At 39.9% G+C, this 20,166-nt stretch overlaps 1 protein-coding gene across 6 annotated transcripts in view; it reads left to right on the forward strand.

Annotated features, from left to right (window-relative positions):
* Window positions 1-20,166, forward strand: part of SORBS1 (sorbin and SH3 domain containing 1) — a 208,431-nt gene that overhangs the window by 30,087 nt on the left and 158,178 nt on the right. For 4 of the 6 annotated variants that reach the window (XM_021548396.3, XM_031505236.2, XM_021548444.3 and 1 more), the window contains exon 1: window positions 18,525-18,615. The exons of 1 other annotated variant lie outside the window; for it this stretch is intronic. The gene's annotated coding sequence lies outside the window, so the exon portion shown is untranslated. Of the gene's footprint in view, window positions 1-2,240; window positions 2,385-18,524; window positions 18,616-20,166 lie in introns of those variants that run through there. One more of the 6 variants, XM_021548389.3, reaches the window with a different exon arrangement.

The raw sequence follows: 20,166 nt of genomic DNA on the forward strand, positions 1-20,166 counted from the left end.
ATTTGGTTTAAAAATCTGCTTTTTAGGAAGTAGAGCAGCAGTACTTTCAGAATTAATCATAATTTTCTGATTTACTGATGAGCTTTAACAGATTAGGAGAGAATAAAAATATTAATTATTAGAGTAGTCTGATATGTTGTTAGAATTTTAAAATAATAATATAAAGTATTAATAGTAATAATATAACATAATGATACTGTCACCATGTTGCATAACACCTCCCACTAAATGTACTTCTGCTAGTGACAGCCCCACATTACATGGCTTAGGTGGCTTTGGATAAACACACATTCTGCAGCTGTGTCCAGACCTTTTCATGAAGTAACAGAACTGGTTTGCCAAGAGTCTTCACATGGTTTAGATGGCTTTAATTTCCTTGTCTCTGTGTATCAGAGATAGACCAAGAAGGTGACACTTGAATTTTGTAAGCTTTTGGTGAGATTTGGGTCAGGATTTTGTGGACATTATGAATCATGAGATTAGCTGCTTTTTGTTCCCAAGAAAAGAACTCTGCTCTCAAACGATCCCGGGATTTTATAGTTTACAATTGGAAAAAGCATTAGCCATGTCCAAATTTCTGTCTAACACAAACTCAAAATAGCTGAGGGATGTGGATTGCATGAGAAGTTTTGGTCTTGTTCCAGCTTGTCTGTGAACCTTGCACAGCATTTATGAAGTGCTCAGCATCAGTCTCAGGACACATCAAGTGGAAGAAGGATCTCATGCTTTCCCCTACATTCCTGCTCTGTCCCCTGGGTATGGAAGAACAGCCTGTGGCTTGGCACCCTCCTGGGAAGCTCCTGCTTCCTCCCACTTGCAACAGACCAATGCAATGATCTGTAGCTCATCCCCACATGAGAAGTCCTGAAGTTAGGCTTAGTCATTAACTAACAACACCAGATACCTGTTACTGGAAGAGTCCTTCTAACCACGTCACTAATGGTTAGGCACTTTCTCTTCTTTGTTTCAGTTTGTTGTTGGGTTTTTCTTCAGTAACCTTGTACAGTTGTATACATTTCAAGTACAATGAGCTTGTTTGAATTTTTTTCTTTGAACAGTAGCACTCCACTCAGTCTCTAAACAGCCTCCTTCCAAATTCAGATACATGCCCAGACTCTTTCTCTTGCAAAGAAAGAGCTGATTCTATATATTAGCATAACTAATATTAAAATAAGTCAATGGGCCAGAGCGTGGCTCTTAAATCTGTAATGTTTTATGTCTGGATATTTGCCCTCAATACATGTCACTAAAGAAGGTATGAAATTTCTGTCTGCTTTCCTAGAAATTTAAGGAAATTGGTGAATAGTTTTGGGTTTGTGGGGTTTTTTCGCCCTCTTTCTCTTCTGATATACAGAGAAATTGAATAATGGTTTTCAAGATCCTCAGTAATTGAATGGTCTTTTCAAGTGCTCCCTCCTTTCAATCACTCCCATATACCAATGAAAGCCATAGACTCTGTCAGGACCTAATCCAGGTTTGCAAATTTGTTCTAGAATGATGCTTATTTGGACTTCCCACTTTGTTCTTTGTCTGAACATGTCCACATCTTACTCAAGACTATGTTATTCTCTATAGTTACATTACTAACAAGTTAAATGGCATATTCAGGTGTTTGTGTCAGAGGTCAGAGAAGGTAAATCTACAGGGAATTATGGAATGTTTCTGTCAAAGGCTTAGGAAACTGACAGTACAGAAGCTTGTTGGTTTTTTCTCACCTGTACCAGTTAATTTAGGAAGAGCTATTACTTTTACCTACAAAATTTGCCCTCAAATATTTTAGTAGTAAAATTACAAGTAGTTATGTTTCAGAAAGAGCTACCAAACATGATATAGATAAGCAGGGATACAAAGTTTTGTTTGTTATATCAGATTGATTTTGTGTGTACCTGTTTTCTTAACAATATACTAATAGAGTTAACCTTTCCCCAATATTCCAGTGGAAGTTCTTAATATTGAACATGGGTTGTCATTATTTTTTCCAAGTGGAAAAAGACCCAACAAGCTTCTTAATATAAGTTTGTAATACAAGCTGGACAATTAAAACCAAACCCAAAATCATGTTTCATTTAAAAAAATACCAGCTTTGGTACCTATACAAAGCCAAAGGAGCAGTTTCTGTTTCACCGCTAAGACTTCCTTCACTATTTAATACAATACCTGATTTTCTGTGCCTTTGCTTTATCCCACTAACATTTAACTCTTTGTTTTTCTGCATTTTTCCATTTAGACACCTTCTCCTGTAAAATGTTCTGCCAAACTTCAACTAGCCCCTGACTGCCTTCCAAAACCCCCTTCAAGGCCTTTGCTTCACTGCCTACAAATCACTGTCACCTGGCAGTCTTGAGGCTGGAGAGCATCTGTGACCATGGTGACTTCTGATTTATGTGAGCACACCCATCTTCATTGTTATTCATGCCACCTTCTTTCATACATTTTTCCCTTAGTCACTCAATTTATTTTCTTGGGAAAATGGAGTGCGAGGACTCTGGGGTGGGAGCTGCCTAAAATAATGAATATAAGGTACAAAACAGATATAGAGCTATGTGAAAAATATGTCAGGAAATAATGAATTGTTCAAATGTTTGTCAAAACAAGATTGTATCAAATTCATTATGGAGGAGGATGTATGTACCAAATGATGCAGGCCAAAATCACTGATCTAGCCAAAGACCGGAACGATTTTGGTGACTTAAATATCTCATAAACTTCAGGACTTAACATGCTGCCATCTAACTCAGAGTAACATTGAATCTTTTCTGAATTTTTGTGTCTTTCAAACCTCTCAGAATGCACTAGAGCTTTGACATTTGTGGCACGTATCTTCTTTCCTATATGGTTAAACTCCCAGTGCTGGTGACAGAGACCGGGACGTGGTATGACAGAGAATTTTCTGGTTGATCTATCCCATGTGGGACTCCTCTGCCCCAGAGACTTCTCAAGGGACACATTAGGAAAGCTTTTTGGCTGCCATGTGTCTCTGGAAAGAGACTAACTGTTAACCCTTTTATAAAACTACATTAAGGCAAGATAGGAAAATACCTAAGTGGAAAACATATAAATCTGTGCAAAGAAAACTGTGCAAAATCTGTGCAAGAAGAGACATTTTTTGGGAAAACCTGTATCGAGTGATCATGAAATTAATTTAGTGGTGGCTCAAACATTTTAGAGGAACATGCTATATTCAACAACAGGGGCCCAGTCCTGGCTGTGCTGAAACAATAATAGTGCTGAAGTAGTTACAACAGAATTCATGTAAATGAAGGTGATATTTTTCTATATCCATGGATGTTGTGTATATGTCTACATTGCTCCTATCCTGCCTCTGTACATTTTCACATGCCCTAGCAACAATCTGAGATGACTCTGGGGAAAGCTAGCTTATCTGTGCACAGAGATGTGCTGCAGAATCAGCATAGCCTTTTTGATTTATTTTTCAAAGCTCTTCTACATGGTTTCTGTCTTGATTTTCTTGTCAACTTGATTTAGTGCAAATCTCTGGGGATGCATTGTGCATTATATGAAACTGGTGTTGATGCTGTTGAAGCAGACTCAAGCAGAGTTTCTGTGGAACTGTTTTATGTTAATTAATGATGTCAAACTTCTGAAGAAAAATCTCTTGCAGCAATCTGAAGCTGACTTTGTAGAGCAATCTCTTCACTCTTCTCTGTAGTCTTAATTTTTCTCTATTCCTTGCTTCCCCTGATGAACTGTTTTTGCTTTGAGACTTGGCTGATTAATAGCTTCACGTCAGTGCTCTAATTTGAGCCTGATTTGCTAGCAAAGTGCTGAGCACATTCATTGAGTCAGTGGGAGGGGCTGGTATTCAGCACTTTTACAAACCAGGACGCTTACTTCAATGCCTCAGTATGGGTTCAGGAGCCTGATTTAGGCTCCTATTTTTGTTAACCAGAGTAATGGCATCAAAATATATTAACTGGTGTGTTCTTTGGATAACTGCAGCTAGTATTTAAAAAACTCCATGAAGTCACTTAACCAATTTTTAATGGGAGTTGTTTGTCTAGTGCCCTGAGCTTTTCTGAAAATCCTGACTTGTCCCTTTTGTCCAGCATAACTCTGGGCCAGAAGGTATTTCTTTCTTCTGTGTATCAGCTTTGCTACATATGTATTTGGTTCTTCTGCTTGCTTGAGACAGCCATGCCAGTGCAACTGGGACATGGTCAATGCCCTAAAATGTAGGGACAGTCAAGAATGCATAGATTACTAGCACTTTGATTTGAATACATGAGCATAGAGAATGTGTTGGGGCTCTAAAGGGTGAACAAGGAAGTAACAATGAGTGTCCACATTCAGCATTTCTCCAAAAGGTCCTGTGAGTCTTTGGTCCTACTGAATTTCTCATTGCATAAATTGACTCAATGAACATGTCAGATCCTGAAACCTAGCAGGCTTTTGCAGGTAGTATTTGAAGTGAGCTGCAAAACAAGACAGCCTTTGATAGGTGTATGAATTTGTATAAATGTATGAGGAATTGTTCACATAAATCCCTCTGCTGTCGCAGTGATTTATTACATGTGCAAAGCTCATAACATCCAAATGGAACTATAGCTGTGCTGCCTAACAGCTGGACCTGGAATTAATTAATGCAGTATCATAATTCAGTAAAGGAGCTCTGCTCATGTCACAGAACCAAAGAGCAGCATATGAATGTTTTATCAGCCTAGCAGTGACCTGAGAATATATTTACACAAGTGTGTAGTATGTATTGCTCTTCTATTCATTATCCTATGCATTAAGTCATTATTCCTGTGGTATCATACTCAGATTTAACCAAAGGAGCCAAAGATGTAAAAACATACAGGTAATTGAAAATGGTTATAGAAAAACTCCCTAGAAAACAGCTCTTACTTTGACCACTTCCTTTGACTTTTATATTCTTCCCTATCTGAATTCATCAATGCACATGGTCAGATGAATGACAGTCTCCTTCTCAGCTAAGCATTAGGAAAGCTACACATGGTGGATGAAATACACTCAAATTGAAAGCCTCAAATCCTGGAATTGGATAGTCTCATCCTTCTTATGACAGCCAGTAGCAGAGATGGTGAAGTGGTGTAGGCTGTGATGTATTGAGAACTTTACCTGTAATATACATTACTCATAGACATCACTGTATAGAGATTTTTTATTAGAAAAAATGTGAAAACCTAAGTTATGTGAAAGCTTCCTTGGTTCAGGTTTGTTGAAGTTTTGCTCCTTAAGAAGGCAGCCTTCTTTCAGAGAGGTTTATGATTCCATCTCTCCTGAGACTCATCAGTGCATTGGATGAGTGTCTGAATGGTGCCTTGTGCCAACATGACAGAGAAAATTGTGGAATCAGCAGGAAATTATGCAGTGCTTCGTACTTGGTCTGGTCAAACATATATGATAGTCTGATCTCCATAGCAGAAGAGGTATTTCAAGAATGTTCACTTCTGTTTTGAGGAAGCCCAGAGACAAACCAGCAGCACTCAGTGGTTCCTAGAGTAGAGGCCTTTGGATTGATTGCTGCTTTACAGTTTCTAAGTTTTTTCTCTAGACTTGAGGTGGCTGTGTGGGATAGTAGTGCCATAGGTCTGGGCTGTACTGCACTATTAGCAGCGTGGCAAGTAAATCCAGCATCTTTTCCCCCTTTCATATGCACAGATAAAAATTACATCTGCCAAGAAATGAAAAAGGAGCATAGCAGGAAGAAAAAGACCATGGTCAAGGCAACTTGAAACTTCTGATCCCCAGTGTTGGGCCTAGGCTATTGTATTCTTTTGTCCCCTATTTTCCTTATAAGGCTGCTGGCATCTTGAGCAAGTTCAGATCCTTGTAGCCTGACCCTGGAGAAAGGGCCAATACTCAAGTATCAACACAAGAGTAATCCTGAATCCTATGTATCTTGTCAGTTATGACATTCATATCACAGCAGGTATTTCTGTGTGCAGCTCTATGGTCTCATGCATATATTTCACATATAATTTGTATCATTTACTGATGAAAGGTGCAATCTGCAAAGTAACAACAGAGAACTCTACAGGTTAATATAAGGGAAACCATTTTTCTTGATTTCCCCTTGATTTCTATCAACTGTTTGAAGATACCTCTAATAGTCCAGTAAGCCCTGCTGCTGTTTCAGATCTGCCAGGAAGCTGGTGCTTTTATAATAATCTTTCCAGATACAATATTCTTCATTTTTATTGTGTTATAAATCCTGGTTCATAACATGTCCGCCTAATTTGTTTTCTCTTGCTTCTAGTGTAGGCACAATCTCTTCATTTGCTCTTAAAGTTGGTTATGAATTTATTATCAAACTCAAGGGATGCTTTGTTCTCCATTCTCTGCCCCTTTCAAAAACCCCCCCACAACTTATTTATTTATTTCTCAGCCCCATTAATCATTGCCATATGTGCCTCACTTTGCAGAGATACTCTGGGCCACTCATGGCTGTTTGTTGAACAAATGCAGAAGACACACATGAGTTGCTGGTCATGCTCTACAGAGAGAGCAGACCACACACAGACACAAGCTCCAAAGACTGAGAAGTCAAAGGCATACATTAATTTAATATGGACCAGCCAAAGAGAGAGAGAGACAGAGGGGAAACACTGACTTCTGGCTTGCACAGAAACTGATTACATGGTGATTATTTTATAGGTCAGATTTCTGTTGATAATACATCCCTAGGAATTTATTTTAATATGTATCCAGTTTGAGGTTAAACTCATGAGTTTAATTGGAGTTCATGAGACAGAGAGATATGGTCTATTGTTCATTAAATAAAATATGCTTCATTTAGATGATATAAATCTACTTGAACATTCCAGGACGTGTAGTTGCTTTGAGCTGTTCAGCTGGTTCCAGCATCCTTAAGGTATGTGTCTGGCTGCTGCAGCAAAGATGGAACAATAATAAGACACAGAGAAGCATGGCGATGTAGCTATAAAGGAAATATTTTTTCACACAACATTCATTTATAATAATTACGGAGTAGAGCCTACTGTTGATGAATGTCAGTGACACTAAGGGCTTAGCAAGATTTGAAGTAACACTGGTCTTTATAGGCTGTACAATGACTGCTCTGCCTAAGCACAATAAAGAAAAATAACCCAGAACTTACGAAAAGTTCTCAAGTTCATGATGAAGCCTGGAGATCGCAACAGTTTTAGGATGTCAGCTAGTAAAGATACTAAAATCTAAAATTTCTCCTAGACCTTTGCATGGTGCAGATGGTGGTTTGCCTAAAATCTGAGTCCTGATGTCTCAGTACTATTTATCTTGTTCAAAAGTCCCAGTTACTTTTTATTTTTATGCACTTACATTCCTGTCTAAGGGTTCCTGAAAGCTAAAGCAATGAATTGCAGTGGAATAAGTTTCTGTAAAAATTCTAGAGTTGTGTAGCATGTCACCAATGCATTTTTTTCTAAATAATGATAAGATGACTGTTCTCTCTCTTTCATAATAGTAGTAACTTAGATTAGTATATGTGTACTTACTACATATTGATGTGTTTTAGGAATATATACAACTTTATAAGCATTTAGAAATTATAGGGAAAAAAATAAAGTAGTGGGCATAAAATGAATTAAAAAACCCAATAAAATCTTCCTTATTTCAGCATATGCTTTTCGTGTCCCATTAAGAACCCAGGAGAATTCAATCCAGTGTTTCCATATACTAACTTTTAGTGGGACTTCTCTCAGTGGCTTCTCAATATATTCAAGTTCAGCAGGTGAAGGAAACTCAGCTGCCAGCACCATGTGCATGAACCCATCAGGGCCCCGTTTAGCATGTAACTTGTGTAGTGTGTTTCCCCAGAGCTGTTGCTGGCTTGGTGCGAGAGGTTTGGAAAACCTTCTGGTTCCCTTTCCTTGTCTGCGTCTCATCTGAGACTTAAGACTTCTGTCAGCACAAACAGCTTAGCCTACAGGCCTGCCTCTTTGGCTCGAAGGTATGACAAAACTTTTCAGAGCATAATCATTAAGTGTGTTGTTGCTAGCATCAGATTTCAACATGTTAATAAATATTATTGCTCCATCAAAAATGCTGGCAACAATGGTAGGAGTTGTACCTTGAGGCTGAAGGTATCTCAACAGTAACCATCAGATCACCATTTCTTTTGCCAAGGTGATGCTTTTGCATTGCAATTTCTTCTATGAACTTTTGAAGATGTAACTCATAAAACCCAATGTAGCACAACTTCTGTCATTGACTATTCTTCTTCTAGGCCATTACCATCTGGTCTAGTAACTTGTTTCTATGAAAAGGGTATTCAGATTAACATCTGACATTTTCTGCAAAACATATAGAATTTCTCTTTCTGGCTCTGCTGCAGTAGTCCTTATTGTACTGTTGTCCTGCCACAGACAGTATTTGCATGGAATGCAGAGGGATACATGTGATTGCATGGGGTACAGAGGTATGGGATGACTCTTCTGATGTACCCAACTCATGAAAAGATGTGTGTCTCTAATATTTTGAAGTATTAGGAAGCTATTAATAGTCTTGCTATACTATATGCAGTTATTTTCCATGGCCATCAAGCACCTTTCACAGACTCAAGCTGCAATGAAGTAATAGAGAAACGGCAGCTGACATGTAGGCAAATTAAATGCCCACTGGAAGGCAGAGGAATTCCTTTAATCTGTGCAGCTTCAAGCATCACCAGATGATGATGCTACAAAGTATAGTGATTTTCACATAATGCGTTGTGTGGCATGGGAACAAGAATATACATACGTACGTACATACGTACGTACATACATACATGGGTTTTCAAATAAGAATATAGCTGGCAGGATTACAGATGTACATACCTAGGACTGTGATTTTTATCGAAATTGCTAGTGAATGTGTATCCTTAAATCAATCACAGTGAAATTCTTGTTGGAAGAAAACCACAGAGTACACTTCTTGTATGCAATGTAATAAAATGGCACATGGCAATATCCTTAAAATGGTTGCTACAGCCAATAAAGCTGGAACGCAATATCCAAATTTATTTATTGAGGTCAAGATGTATGACTGGTAGTTTTAAGATTTGTTACATATGCATATATTCCCTTAGTTAATATGCAGAGGAGAAAAATCTGTCCCTGAGCTTCTGGGTAATAATGGCAGTCAGACTGACTGAGTTGGCACAGGATATTAATCATTGCAGTCCAGTATCTAAATCAGTACTCCCAGGCTTTGCCCTGTAGGTTTCCACTGTTATCCTCTCATCACTCTGAAGTACATGAGACAAATGATACTCAGTCTCTTTTCCTTTGTCCACCCCATCAGGGTCAATCAACCAAGATACCAGCTATATAAGGAAGGTGCTTATTTCTTAGAAATGGTCTCTAACTAGTATAACACAAAGAGAGTATTGTAAATACTCCAGTAGTCACAACCTGTGTTACTCTTTAACTCAATGGGGTTTAACATTCATAATCCTTAGGTGGAAGCTCTTATCTCCCTACTTCAGCTGCACCATGTTACCCATTTTAAATGTTTATTGATTTGCTATAGATATGTTTTCTATTGATAAACATTCTCAGACAAAGAGATGGGTGTATAGATGGGTTTCCTAAAATGCTGTGCAAGCCCACAGGAAAGTACTAGTTTCACACCTAATAGGAGTGCTGCAACAGCAAAATAAAACTGTGACTGTTTTAATGTCTTGGAGATAATGAGGGGAGTTTTCAGGGTAATTAATGAGTAAGACAGGACAGATTATTTAATTTGTTTTAAAAGTAATAATTACATCCTGCAGCCAGTGTCCTGTGATGGGAACAGAATCTCAGATGGGAGTCATAATGGCAGGATTTCTGTCCCAGATTCACAGCTTGGTGTTAGACTATGACAGTCATTTAATTTTCAGAGTCTCAAAAATAATTGAGCTTTACTTTCTGTCTGAAACTTTGTTGAAAGCTACAGAGGAAACTTGACTCCTCACTTGGACATTAACAGTATCCCAAATTAAAGAGCAATATTTCTGTATGCCTATAAGGTATATGTCATAGAGACAACTTGTTGATATTTTTTGTTTTCAACATAAAGCACTGACATTCCCAGAGTGGAATGGTTTATTCAGTATACAAGTGACAGCAAAAACTGTGTGACTCAGGGTATGTCTTTCAGTAATTCTCTGTAATTTTTATGTTTATTTCAAACAAATGCTTTACCTAACATTTCAGAACCTTTGGGATTCTGTATAGACAGCTTACTTCTCTCTCATTAATTTTAAGCCTCAGACTGAGGCAGACATAGACTATGTAGAAAAACGAAAATGTGAGGACTCAAGGGTTTTGGTTGACTAGTTGTGATAACTTTTAAAACAATACTGTCCTCAGTTTTCCTTTTTTGGCCCTTTATTAAAATTAAACATCCTGTCAAAGGGATGCACAGTAGGATTTTTGCTCTGTCCTAGGACTTTAATACTGGTACCTTGGTACTTGGTAGATTGGTTGTTGGGAAGCAAGTCCATATCTAAAGTTTGTGCATAGCACTTAGTTTACCAAAGTGGGATGGTGGCTACATAGAAGACTAGAAAATAATGATTTTCAGAGTGTGGATTACATTGAAAGAGATAGGGATGAGTCAACAAGGCATTACACTTGAATTTGCCATGAAGTCTAGAGCTAAACTGGGAACTGAAAGCAGGTTACCATGACAGCCTGGGACTCAGCAGGAGCTAATATAGTCTCAGCTGCAAGTAGAGTGGCCAAAGGACAAATACCTGGGACCTACTACTTTTATCTGTTTCTGACATTATACAGGTTTTATGTAAAATGCCTACCCAGTAGGATAAGAGACTGCACTGGTGGGAAATGGAGATTTTGAGAGTTTGTGAATAGAGAAGAACTCTGCAGCTTTAAACCTAGGATGTTTTGGGTTGGGTGATTGAATGAAGCCTTCCAGATTATTTTATCTTAAATTTTAAGGCTAAGAAGGGGCTTATGTATCATATTACTTAATTATTTTACAAAAAAAAGAGATTGGAAAAAAAAAATCTGCCTGTGCAATGGCCAAACTGGGAATATTAGTTTAGTAATAGTTCCAAAATACCCTCTGCGCCTTTAATGGAAATGAAGATTATGATGATGATGACTGTTAATATTTCAAAATCTGGGTGTTAAGTTTACCACTATTTACTATGATTTCTTATGCAAGAGACGTCTGAACTTAGACCTAACATTCTCTACAAACTTAAATCTTCTTGATGCAGGAGAGATGAAGGAATCTACTTTTTTTTTTTTTTTTTTTTTTTTTAATGAATGGTCACTTTATTTTTGGTTTGTTTATGTTTGTTTCTGTTTAATATTGCTGTACTCAGGTCCTTCACATTGCAAAAGTTTTAGGCTTGCTATGGGTAGATAAAGATTTCCTTGCAACTGACAGAAATAAAGACAGAAAGCAAATTAAATCCCAGCAGAGAATAAGTGCTTTGCTCCTCTCCCAAACTGCTTTCAAGGCTTCAGTCTTACAAGTAAACATAATGAGAAATAAACTGAACTGCCAGTGGTGCTGAGTAAGAAACCACAGGTCAGAGATTTCATGATGGGCCTTGGTCCAAAGTATTACAAGCTTAGGTTCTTTGGCTTTATGTTCCTATGTCCCTAAGCTTCTTGTTCCCTATTTCCAAATAATTTTAGATTTAGCACATCTCCAGGTTATTTCTTTATCTTTTGAGTAAAAACAGGCAGAAAGTAATGCAATAAGAGATTCCAGAACTTTTCTAGACCTGCTCAGTTCAATTTGCTTTACAAATTGAAAATTTGTAAGGAAGATGTATTGTTATTTCATCCAAAGCAATCAGCTTTAAGTAGTTCTACATGAAGGAAAAAATCCCTATAATTACCTGTACTTTTACTCTCCTATTTGTCTGTGTGAACTGTTAAATCTGTCTCTAACCAAACACTGTTTCAGCAATTTCACTTTTAAAATCTGTCCCCAACAACACAGCTCACCTTGCCCTGAAGTGTTTTAATTTTTAAAAAATTTCCTCACTCTCCTTTTCCAGGGTGGGTGGGGCAAGAATGTGCAGAAGAGACTAAATTCTTTCATAAATAGAAGGGAAGAAAATGTTCTGAGACAGAGACTATTTCTGCTCTTTTAAGGTAGAAATAATAGCAAATCTTGAAAAGTGGGATTACAGAAAAGGCATTCACTCTGAGGAGTGTATTGTTACACCTAGTTGTGGACATTGCACACTATTAGTGATTGCTTAGCATTTTACTCACTATTTATTTTTGAGACCTGGCATACTTTACACATCTTGCTGGGTTATGTTTCCCTTTCCAGCTAGATAATGGTATTTTTCTTCTTGTAGAGATAGAAGGGAAAAATCTTGCTGTTGCTGAAGCTTCTTGTTCCCTATATCAGATCCGATCCATTTTTAGGGTGGGATGTCCCTAAGATTAGAGATGAGAACTTACCAGTGAAAGTTGAAAATTGTTCAAACCAAAACCTGAAATGTGCTTGGACTCTGTCCATACCCTTTTGATATTGTTGTTGTTATTTACTCATAAATTTTCGAGGCTGATGTCAGTACTATTAATCACAACAAAAAGTTGAAGTAGCGTTATAATGCTTTTTATTATTTTTATTTTATATTAATGCTATTTATGGAAAGTATTTCAGGTTCATAAATTATTTCTATTTATGGAGAATCTTATTCTAAGCATTGCCTGTACCTTACCTACTAGGGAACACAATGTTCCCTGTTGCAATGATGAGCTGTATTTAACTAGCAAAGATGGTTGTATGTTTCCTGTGTGAACTGTGTATATATGCACGTATGTAGTAACAGATGTGAATTAACCTGCATAGCCTGCCAAAGAATTGGTTATTGAAGCCATTTAATGATTAATTAGGGCAAGCAGAAACATATGCCCATACACCCTGTCACGACTGCGCAGCAAGGCATTCCCTTTGAGGAAGCATGGATTTCTTGCACGTATGGTCTGCAGTGGACTTGGACAAATCAAAACTTCCTTGACTTTCTGTGTTAGGGACAGAGAACATATATGTGGACACTGGTAGCTACTTGAATTGAAAGGCCTGGAAATACAGGCAATGCAAGAGAGTGGACAAGTGTTTTGTACAAGACTGCATACAGTTGTGGCAAAGGTGGGAACAGAGACAAGTCTCTGAATTATTTCATCTAAACATCCTCCTCTATACTACCCTGTCTACCAGACAGAGAGAAGCAATGTGCTGGAAGGCAGAGAAAGAAAAGTCAAACTTTATCTCTGCTCAGAGAAAAACTATCTTTGTTTGCACAATCTGCTTGTTCCTGCTACATCGTTCCCAGCAAGAGAAGTGTTAAAGCAGCATTCAAAATTCTCATTCCTCCTGGGATTTGGAACATAACAGCAGATGCCAAGGTTACCTTTGTGCCGTCTTCCAGTGAGGCTCTAGTGCAGGCACAAACAGAATGCTGTTCTTCTTCTTCCCTTTCTACTATCAATACCAACAATAATCATGGTTCAATTTAAATTATAAAGAATGAAAGTAGAGGGACTGTCTAGTTTGTCTTTTGAGGACAAATGAAGACTGGTCACTGAGTTAAAATCATTTTTTTGTAAAGGATTTCCAGAAGCCAATGCTGTTGTAACCCCTCTCATAGCAGGTGGGAGTTGGCAGCATTTACCACAATCAAGGTTGAAAGCCATGACACAAAATCCCTGGGCTGTTCAAGATCACCTCATAGCTGAACCTTTCCACACTGTAGTTTCTCTGCTTCCCTTATTTGTCTGTGGAAAGTTGGTATAAATCACCATAATCCTGGTTTAATAATTTATAATAATTCTGATGCAAAAAAGGGCAGTGCTGCCTAGTGGATAGATGATGAAATTAGGACTAAGAAAATAAGAGATGAGATCTCTAATACGATGCTGATTTGTGGGGTGATCATGGTCAGATTGCCATTCTCTGCCTCAGTTTTCTCCTTCTGTAAATTGGAGGCAATTTTTCACTTTGCCTTTGCCCAGCATGGATATGAATGGTGGTCTGTGATACAAATAAGGTGGATTCTGGTTTTTAATTTTTAATCTCTATTTTTAGCCCTCTTCCTTGACAGCTTTGTACTTTGTGCCACGATTTTCACTCTGCACTTTTCATACAAGACTAAATGGGAGAGGACTCTTTCCTTGATGGTAGCTCACCTGCAGCAGTCAAGATACAATGTTGACAGAAAAAGCAGGGAGGTGAAGTTCCAGACCACTCATTTTGACAGATGACAGCAGAAACAAATGTGTCTCACTTTCGCCCTACTATTTACTCAAGCAGAAAACAAAACAATAGAGATGGGAAAAGATCTGAAAGAGCTGTCACAGAACAAGTGCACCATGCCAATAATTTGAAGGATTAAGGACCCCAAGCTGTATGTCCTGACACAATAGCTAGGGCCATCCTGTTCACTGGGTTCATGGATTAGAGGGATGTTTCATATGATTCTGGTTTTCTTTTCAACTCTGGTTGAACAAACATAGCCTGTGTGCTTGCAAATCCCTTGTTAGCAATGCAAAAGGTCAATACAATTTCCCTTTCACTACACTCTATGATTTTGCCTTTGGAAAATGTTGCAGTTGGTCTGTCTGGATGCCTTCACAGAATCAGCATGACTGTGTCTGGCTTAAATGGGTGAAGAAAGGTGGGAAGCCCAAGGAAGGGGCCTGGAGTCAGTATACCTGCATTGATACTGGGAGACTGATCTGAGACACACTTGATTTTCTTGTTTAAGTTGCTGTCTTATGAAGTAGAGTAGTTCAACTGTTAAGTGCACTTTTGTTCAGGCTATGGCTATGAAAATGGCAGGATTTGGGATCAGGGATGTCACAGATTTTATTTTAAAGACTTCTCTGTTTTACAAATAAAAAGATTATGTTTCTTTAGTGCTGGGAAAGTTTATCTGAGCTTGAGTCAAGCAGGGATTTTTCTTCTTCTCACATCACTACCAGCAGGCTGTCAAGAAGTTCCCAACAAGTTCCTGTCTAACCTCAGGTAGATGACTGCCATTCTGTCACTAAATATGTGCCTCCTTTAACATAATCTAGAGACACAATTTAGGAATTTCATGGTCAATGAGATAAATTCTCATCATCAGCAAAGATGATCATAGAAGTCCCACAAACTTCAATAAGTGAGGAGTACTTGTGCCCGTGTACTATTACATATGCACATTTGTCATTAAGAATCTAAAAAGTTACATGGTTTATGGGAGTACAGAAAAATTTCACAAGAGGTATCACAGCTCCTGGAACAACATGTGGACTCAAATACTCCCTGTCTAATGAAGGGTCACTTCTCTTTCAACCTCACACCTCAAAATTTCCATGGGAAGGGATGTGGAGAGCAAGTGTGCAGCATAGCCAAAATCTTAGTACTAAGAAGGATTTGGATATATGTTTGAGTGCTTTTTGTCTGTGTTGCCCCATAATCCATTTATCTGTTTTCTCATTCCAGTTATTTAGCCATTACATTTATCTTGTTTCAGTGAGGGTACTTAGATTAGCAATTAAATTCCAATGCACCTGGGTGATGTGTCAGAGTTGTAAGTGTGATGCAGTCTGTATGTGCACAGGACAAGCCCCTTAAAGAGAGACATGCCTGCCAATTGATGATACTGTGAAGGCTGTTAGTTGCTCTAATGGATCGGCCTCTACCTGAAGTGTCAGCACTGTTAGTTTCCTCCTGGTACTTGTCCCTGAGAGAAAAATAGGGTTCAGTCCTTGCTCTGGGACAGTTTGCTGAGGATGCAGTAGCAGCAGGGGATATTCCTTCATTCAGCCTGAGATGTCTCTGCATTGGATTCAAAGCATTAACTTTGTGATGAAAGATTTGCTCCCTCTGGTAACATAGCTCTTTGTAAGAAGGGCTGAGTTCATTTCCTAGTGAAACCATTTGCCCTACTACACACTTCAAGCTCTTGTGTTCACGTGTCATCTTAGACTGACTGTGGTTATTACTTTGGCTGCTAGTAAGATAACAGTCCATTACATGCTTTTTTTATACAGCCTGGACACAAGCAGGAAGGCAGACTTCCTGCTTTAGAGAAGAGCAGGAAGATGGGGCATTTTAGGAGACAAATGCTTGGTATTTACAAAATGCAGAGCAGATGGGCAGCTGTAAAATCACCTGCTGACAGCAGTGAGGTACAAAGCCCTCTCCTGTTTCAGAGGAAATGCTTGTTTCTCACAGATGCCCAAGTAAGGTTTGAACGGTTTATATCAGCATCAGCTACATGGGGCAGGCTTGGAGTTTGAGCATATTTTGAAAAATATCTGCTTTTATTTAGGTGAATTTTCAGAAAAACAGAAAACTTAAACAGCTTTTGGGTCATGTATGTAAGTGTGCTTTCACTTAAAATCATTTTCTCTGTGGTTTGACTCGCAATTGCCTGCTGCTGTGGTTGGGATAATGCGGTGGCCATGCTAGTGCTGAGGTTTTAACAGATCTGACTCCTCTGTTGCCAGCAGAAAAGACTTACATTTCTGCATTCGTTGTGATCTTGTCAACTCTTTTTTACTGTTCCACAGTGTCCATAAGCAACTGTATAATCTATGGATAGTGGGGTGGTATTTCAACAGTGCAGATAAAAAATACAGTGCAGAACTTCTTGTATTGAGAAGCACTAATGCATTAGAGAGGCAAAACCTGGTTTATTTTGTGCTGCTGGTAGATCTGCCTGAAGAATGAACCTATCCTGCTAGGCAGCTATCTGCCTTCCCCACGTAAAAACTTGGAATGGAATAGCTCTTCTAGATCGGTGGATTGACATTCCTGGGTTCAGAGATGAACCAGCAAGTCCCCAGTTTAATAAATGGTACTTGAACTAGTTTTTAGAAGCACTGTTTCAGGAGCAGAGACAGGCAAACAATGCATACAGACCGTGAACAGACCAGGAGATGATCTGTAACAAGGTTACAATGTTTAACTATCTGTCAACCTACATTGCTCCTACTTTCTGCCTCTTTTGCATGGAGGTGTACATATAGACTTGTACACATTTGGCACTTCAGTAAATTTCTAAATGGAAAATGGGCATTTCAGGTATTAGGTCAATCTCAGGCCTTGTTTTCAATTATTCTCACAGATGGCTATTCTTATGATGGGATGTTTTTGGGGTTTTCTTGAGGGGTGGGAGTACCAATGAATATTTTTTTTTTTCCTTCTTCTTGATGCTATTAAGCCTGGATAACATGAGGTTTTGTGCCTAAGTGGGTTCAATGGCTTTGGCAGGATGCCACAAATTTTATCACCCTTCTCTCCATCGGATGAGAGAGAAACAGATATCTATTTTCTGCCCTAGCTGGATTTCAGATTTGAGGTTTCCCGGCTGTCCATTCTACTCTGAGATGATGATCACGTTCCTCTCTCCTGGGGATTTCAAGAAGCAGAGGGCTGCTTGGGATCATCACTGCAAACTTCCTGTCCCCATCTGGAAGGCAGCTAGGCTGCCTTTTGTATTTATTCATCTCTCTGAAATGAAGGAGATTACTCCAGCTGCCCTTGAGAGGTTAGTGTGCTTTTAGAGGGAACAAAGTTTAGGGTTAAACTTCCTTTGTGTCTTCTGGCCATTGAAAACAAAACGTGTTTGATCTTTTCTCAAACAAATTTACAGACTGAGATCTAATTAATTTATTTTGGCAACCGGTTTGAATTATTCAGTGATTTTTTTGATTCATGCATAGTATTCAAGAAAAGACAAATCACATTCTTGCGGCCGTCAATATATTAAAGTCATCTTGAACTTTGAAGCTGAAAAAGAAAGGAAAACACAATGATAGCATCTGAATATTGAAAAAAGTCCACATGATGTTCCATGTTGGCCTGAGAATGATGAAAGTCCCTGCATGTCCATGGTGTTTCTTCCTTACACAGAGGCAGCACAGTCAGGCCATCTGTGGATTGGTACCTTCACGTGTTTTGGCTGTATGCTCGTGAGTCTGGACTGCCTTTCCTCCACTTTTGTGGAGTACCCAAGCTGATCTGGGACTTGTGCCCTAAGCATTAATGAAACCAAAATAGTAATATTAATAGTAATATTAATCCAGTGAAAAGCAGTGTGAATGAGACTGGGATTTCCCCTCTCCTCTATTTGATCTTTTTTTCCCCAGACGGAGCATTTAGTAATTTACCAGAGGTCTCTTCCTCCCCATTCTTCGGTGACTTGTGTTACGCACAGTTAAGACACCGATGGCTGCACTGAACGCCCCTAGCTCGGCCGTGGACCCGCCCGCAGCGGTGCAGGGCTTCCCCAGCGCTCAGTCCCCAGCCAGTTTCACCCCCCAGCAACTAACAGCGACCGACACGCGCAACAGGTCCGGCAGGGCCGCCCGCCCCCCGCTCCCGGGCTGCCAGCTCGGCGGCCGCCGCGCTGCTCCCGCCTTCCTCCGGCTCGGCTGGGGCTGGCTTTCCCGGCTGGAAGCGCAGGCCCTCTTTCCTCCCGGCTCCGGCAGGGGCTCGCTCCGTGCCGGCGCCGAGCGGGTGGCTCCCGCCGGGCGGGCGGGGGGCGGCGCCCGGCGCGGCCGCCGCCTGCCGGGGAGCCGGGGAGCCGCGGCGGCGCGGGCGGCTCGGCTCGGCTCGGCTCGGCGCGGCTGCGGCGTCCCGTCCGGGCGGGCACGGAGGCTGCCGTGCCGCTCCGAGGTAAGCTCCTCTGTGCGGGTAACTTTGCGGGTCGGCCGGGGCTTTCGTAGCTATGGCAGCTGGTCATTGCCCTCCGTCTGCAGTGGAAATCGCCTTGGCTCCATTTTATTCTTGAGATTATTTATACCCATAAGGACTAGTCGTTCTTTAAAGGGCCATTATGCTGTAGGATTTAGCGCCTCTCTGTTTTTCCTAGTATGCAGAGACGGCGTCGGTGTTACACCACAATTTTTGCGAGCCTTTATTCAAGCCTTATTATTTGCAGGTAGAGGAGATTGCAGATGCAGAGAAGTAGGTTTGGGAATGAGCTTCTCGTGCTTGTAAATAGAAGTGCTGTATTTCTGTCAGGGGGAAGGGGAAGCAGATTACAACATTGCATTTAAAATTAGAGGGAATGCACACGGGCACTTTCTGTATGTGTAGGTGTATAGCACCTTCGGACTCAGCAAACTGAGTGAGTCTGGTGTGGAGAGTGTGTGTCTACTTGTCCCGAGAGAGCTAAAGCCAGGATGTATGCATTACGGTTGTTCATTCATCAGCGGCTGCAGATAATGCAATTACCAAGTCAGCGGCGCATGGATGCTGCCCTGTGTGCGACATGCTGAGAATACTGTACTTTAGGAAGCCAACACTTGCTGTAGTTTAGATAAAACAGAAGCTGGGAATGGCAGGATATGAAACCCGTGTCTAGTTGAGTGGAAAGGAGGCTACTGGTTGGTCTCATTCTATTGTTTCTGAAGATTTGTATTTTGTGTGCTTCTCTGCAGAGGTGTAAATACCTTTTGCAAGCAGTTCATAAGGAATTCAGGAGTGAAAAATAATTGGCAACAGCTTCAGGTATCACCAGTGCCTCATGAATGGTAGATAGTTTAAATGTCTGAGAATATGCAGTAGTTTTAGTCAAATTCTACCATAGAAAGGGCTTCATTTAGCTCTCAGTTTTTTATTTACAGATCAGATTCTGCAGCTGGGATATGGCTGCCTCACTCCTGAGGTGATATGGAAGGGAAGGAGAAAAAAATCACCAGCATGATTGCCATGGACACAACAATTCCTTATTTATTTATTAGGCTATTAGGGTAATGAAGAAAAGCCATGCCTGCCCTGCTGTGCAGATCTCATTTCAGCAAAACTGCCTGGGCTCCTGCTGTTACCCTTGTTTGATTTTTAACCAGTAAGTGCCCTGTGCTCGTGTCAGTGCTGTGATTGTTGTTCTGTTATGTATGGGTTCAATAAAGGAACCCCCAAATCAAGGGCACCTGAGTGGAACCCAGATGGCTGATAGTGGGATTTGTTCTAAGCAGAATCTTTTCTTCACTCTTCTGTCCAAAGATCAGTGTTTCCTTACTTGTAGTTGCTGCTTTTATATTCTGAATGGTATTGCTATTGCTGCTGCTGCTTTGGGTAAATATTTGGTATATTAGTATTTAATTGTATAGATTATGCCACTCAAAGATTGATCTCTATTGTATGTCTTGATACCTTGTCATAAAAAGACATCTGTCACAGCTGCTTCCCTCTCTAAACCATCCGACAAGGCAAGGGATGGTT

The sequence above is a fragment of the Lonchura striata genome, chromosome 7 (assembly GCF_046129695.1).
Source record: "Lonchura striata isolate bLonStr1 chromosome 7, bLonStr1.mat, whole genome shotgun sequence".
Taxonomy (NCBI): Eukaryota; Metazoa; Chordata; class Aves; order Passeriformes; family Estrildidae; genus Lonchura; species Lonchura striata.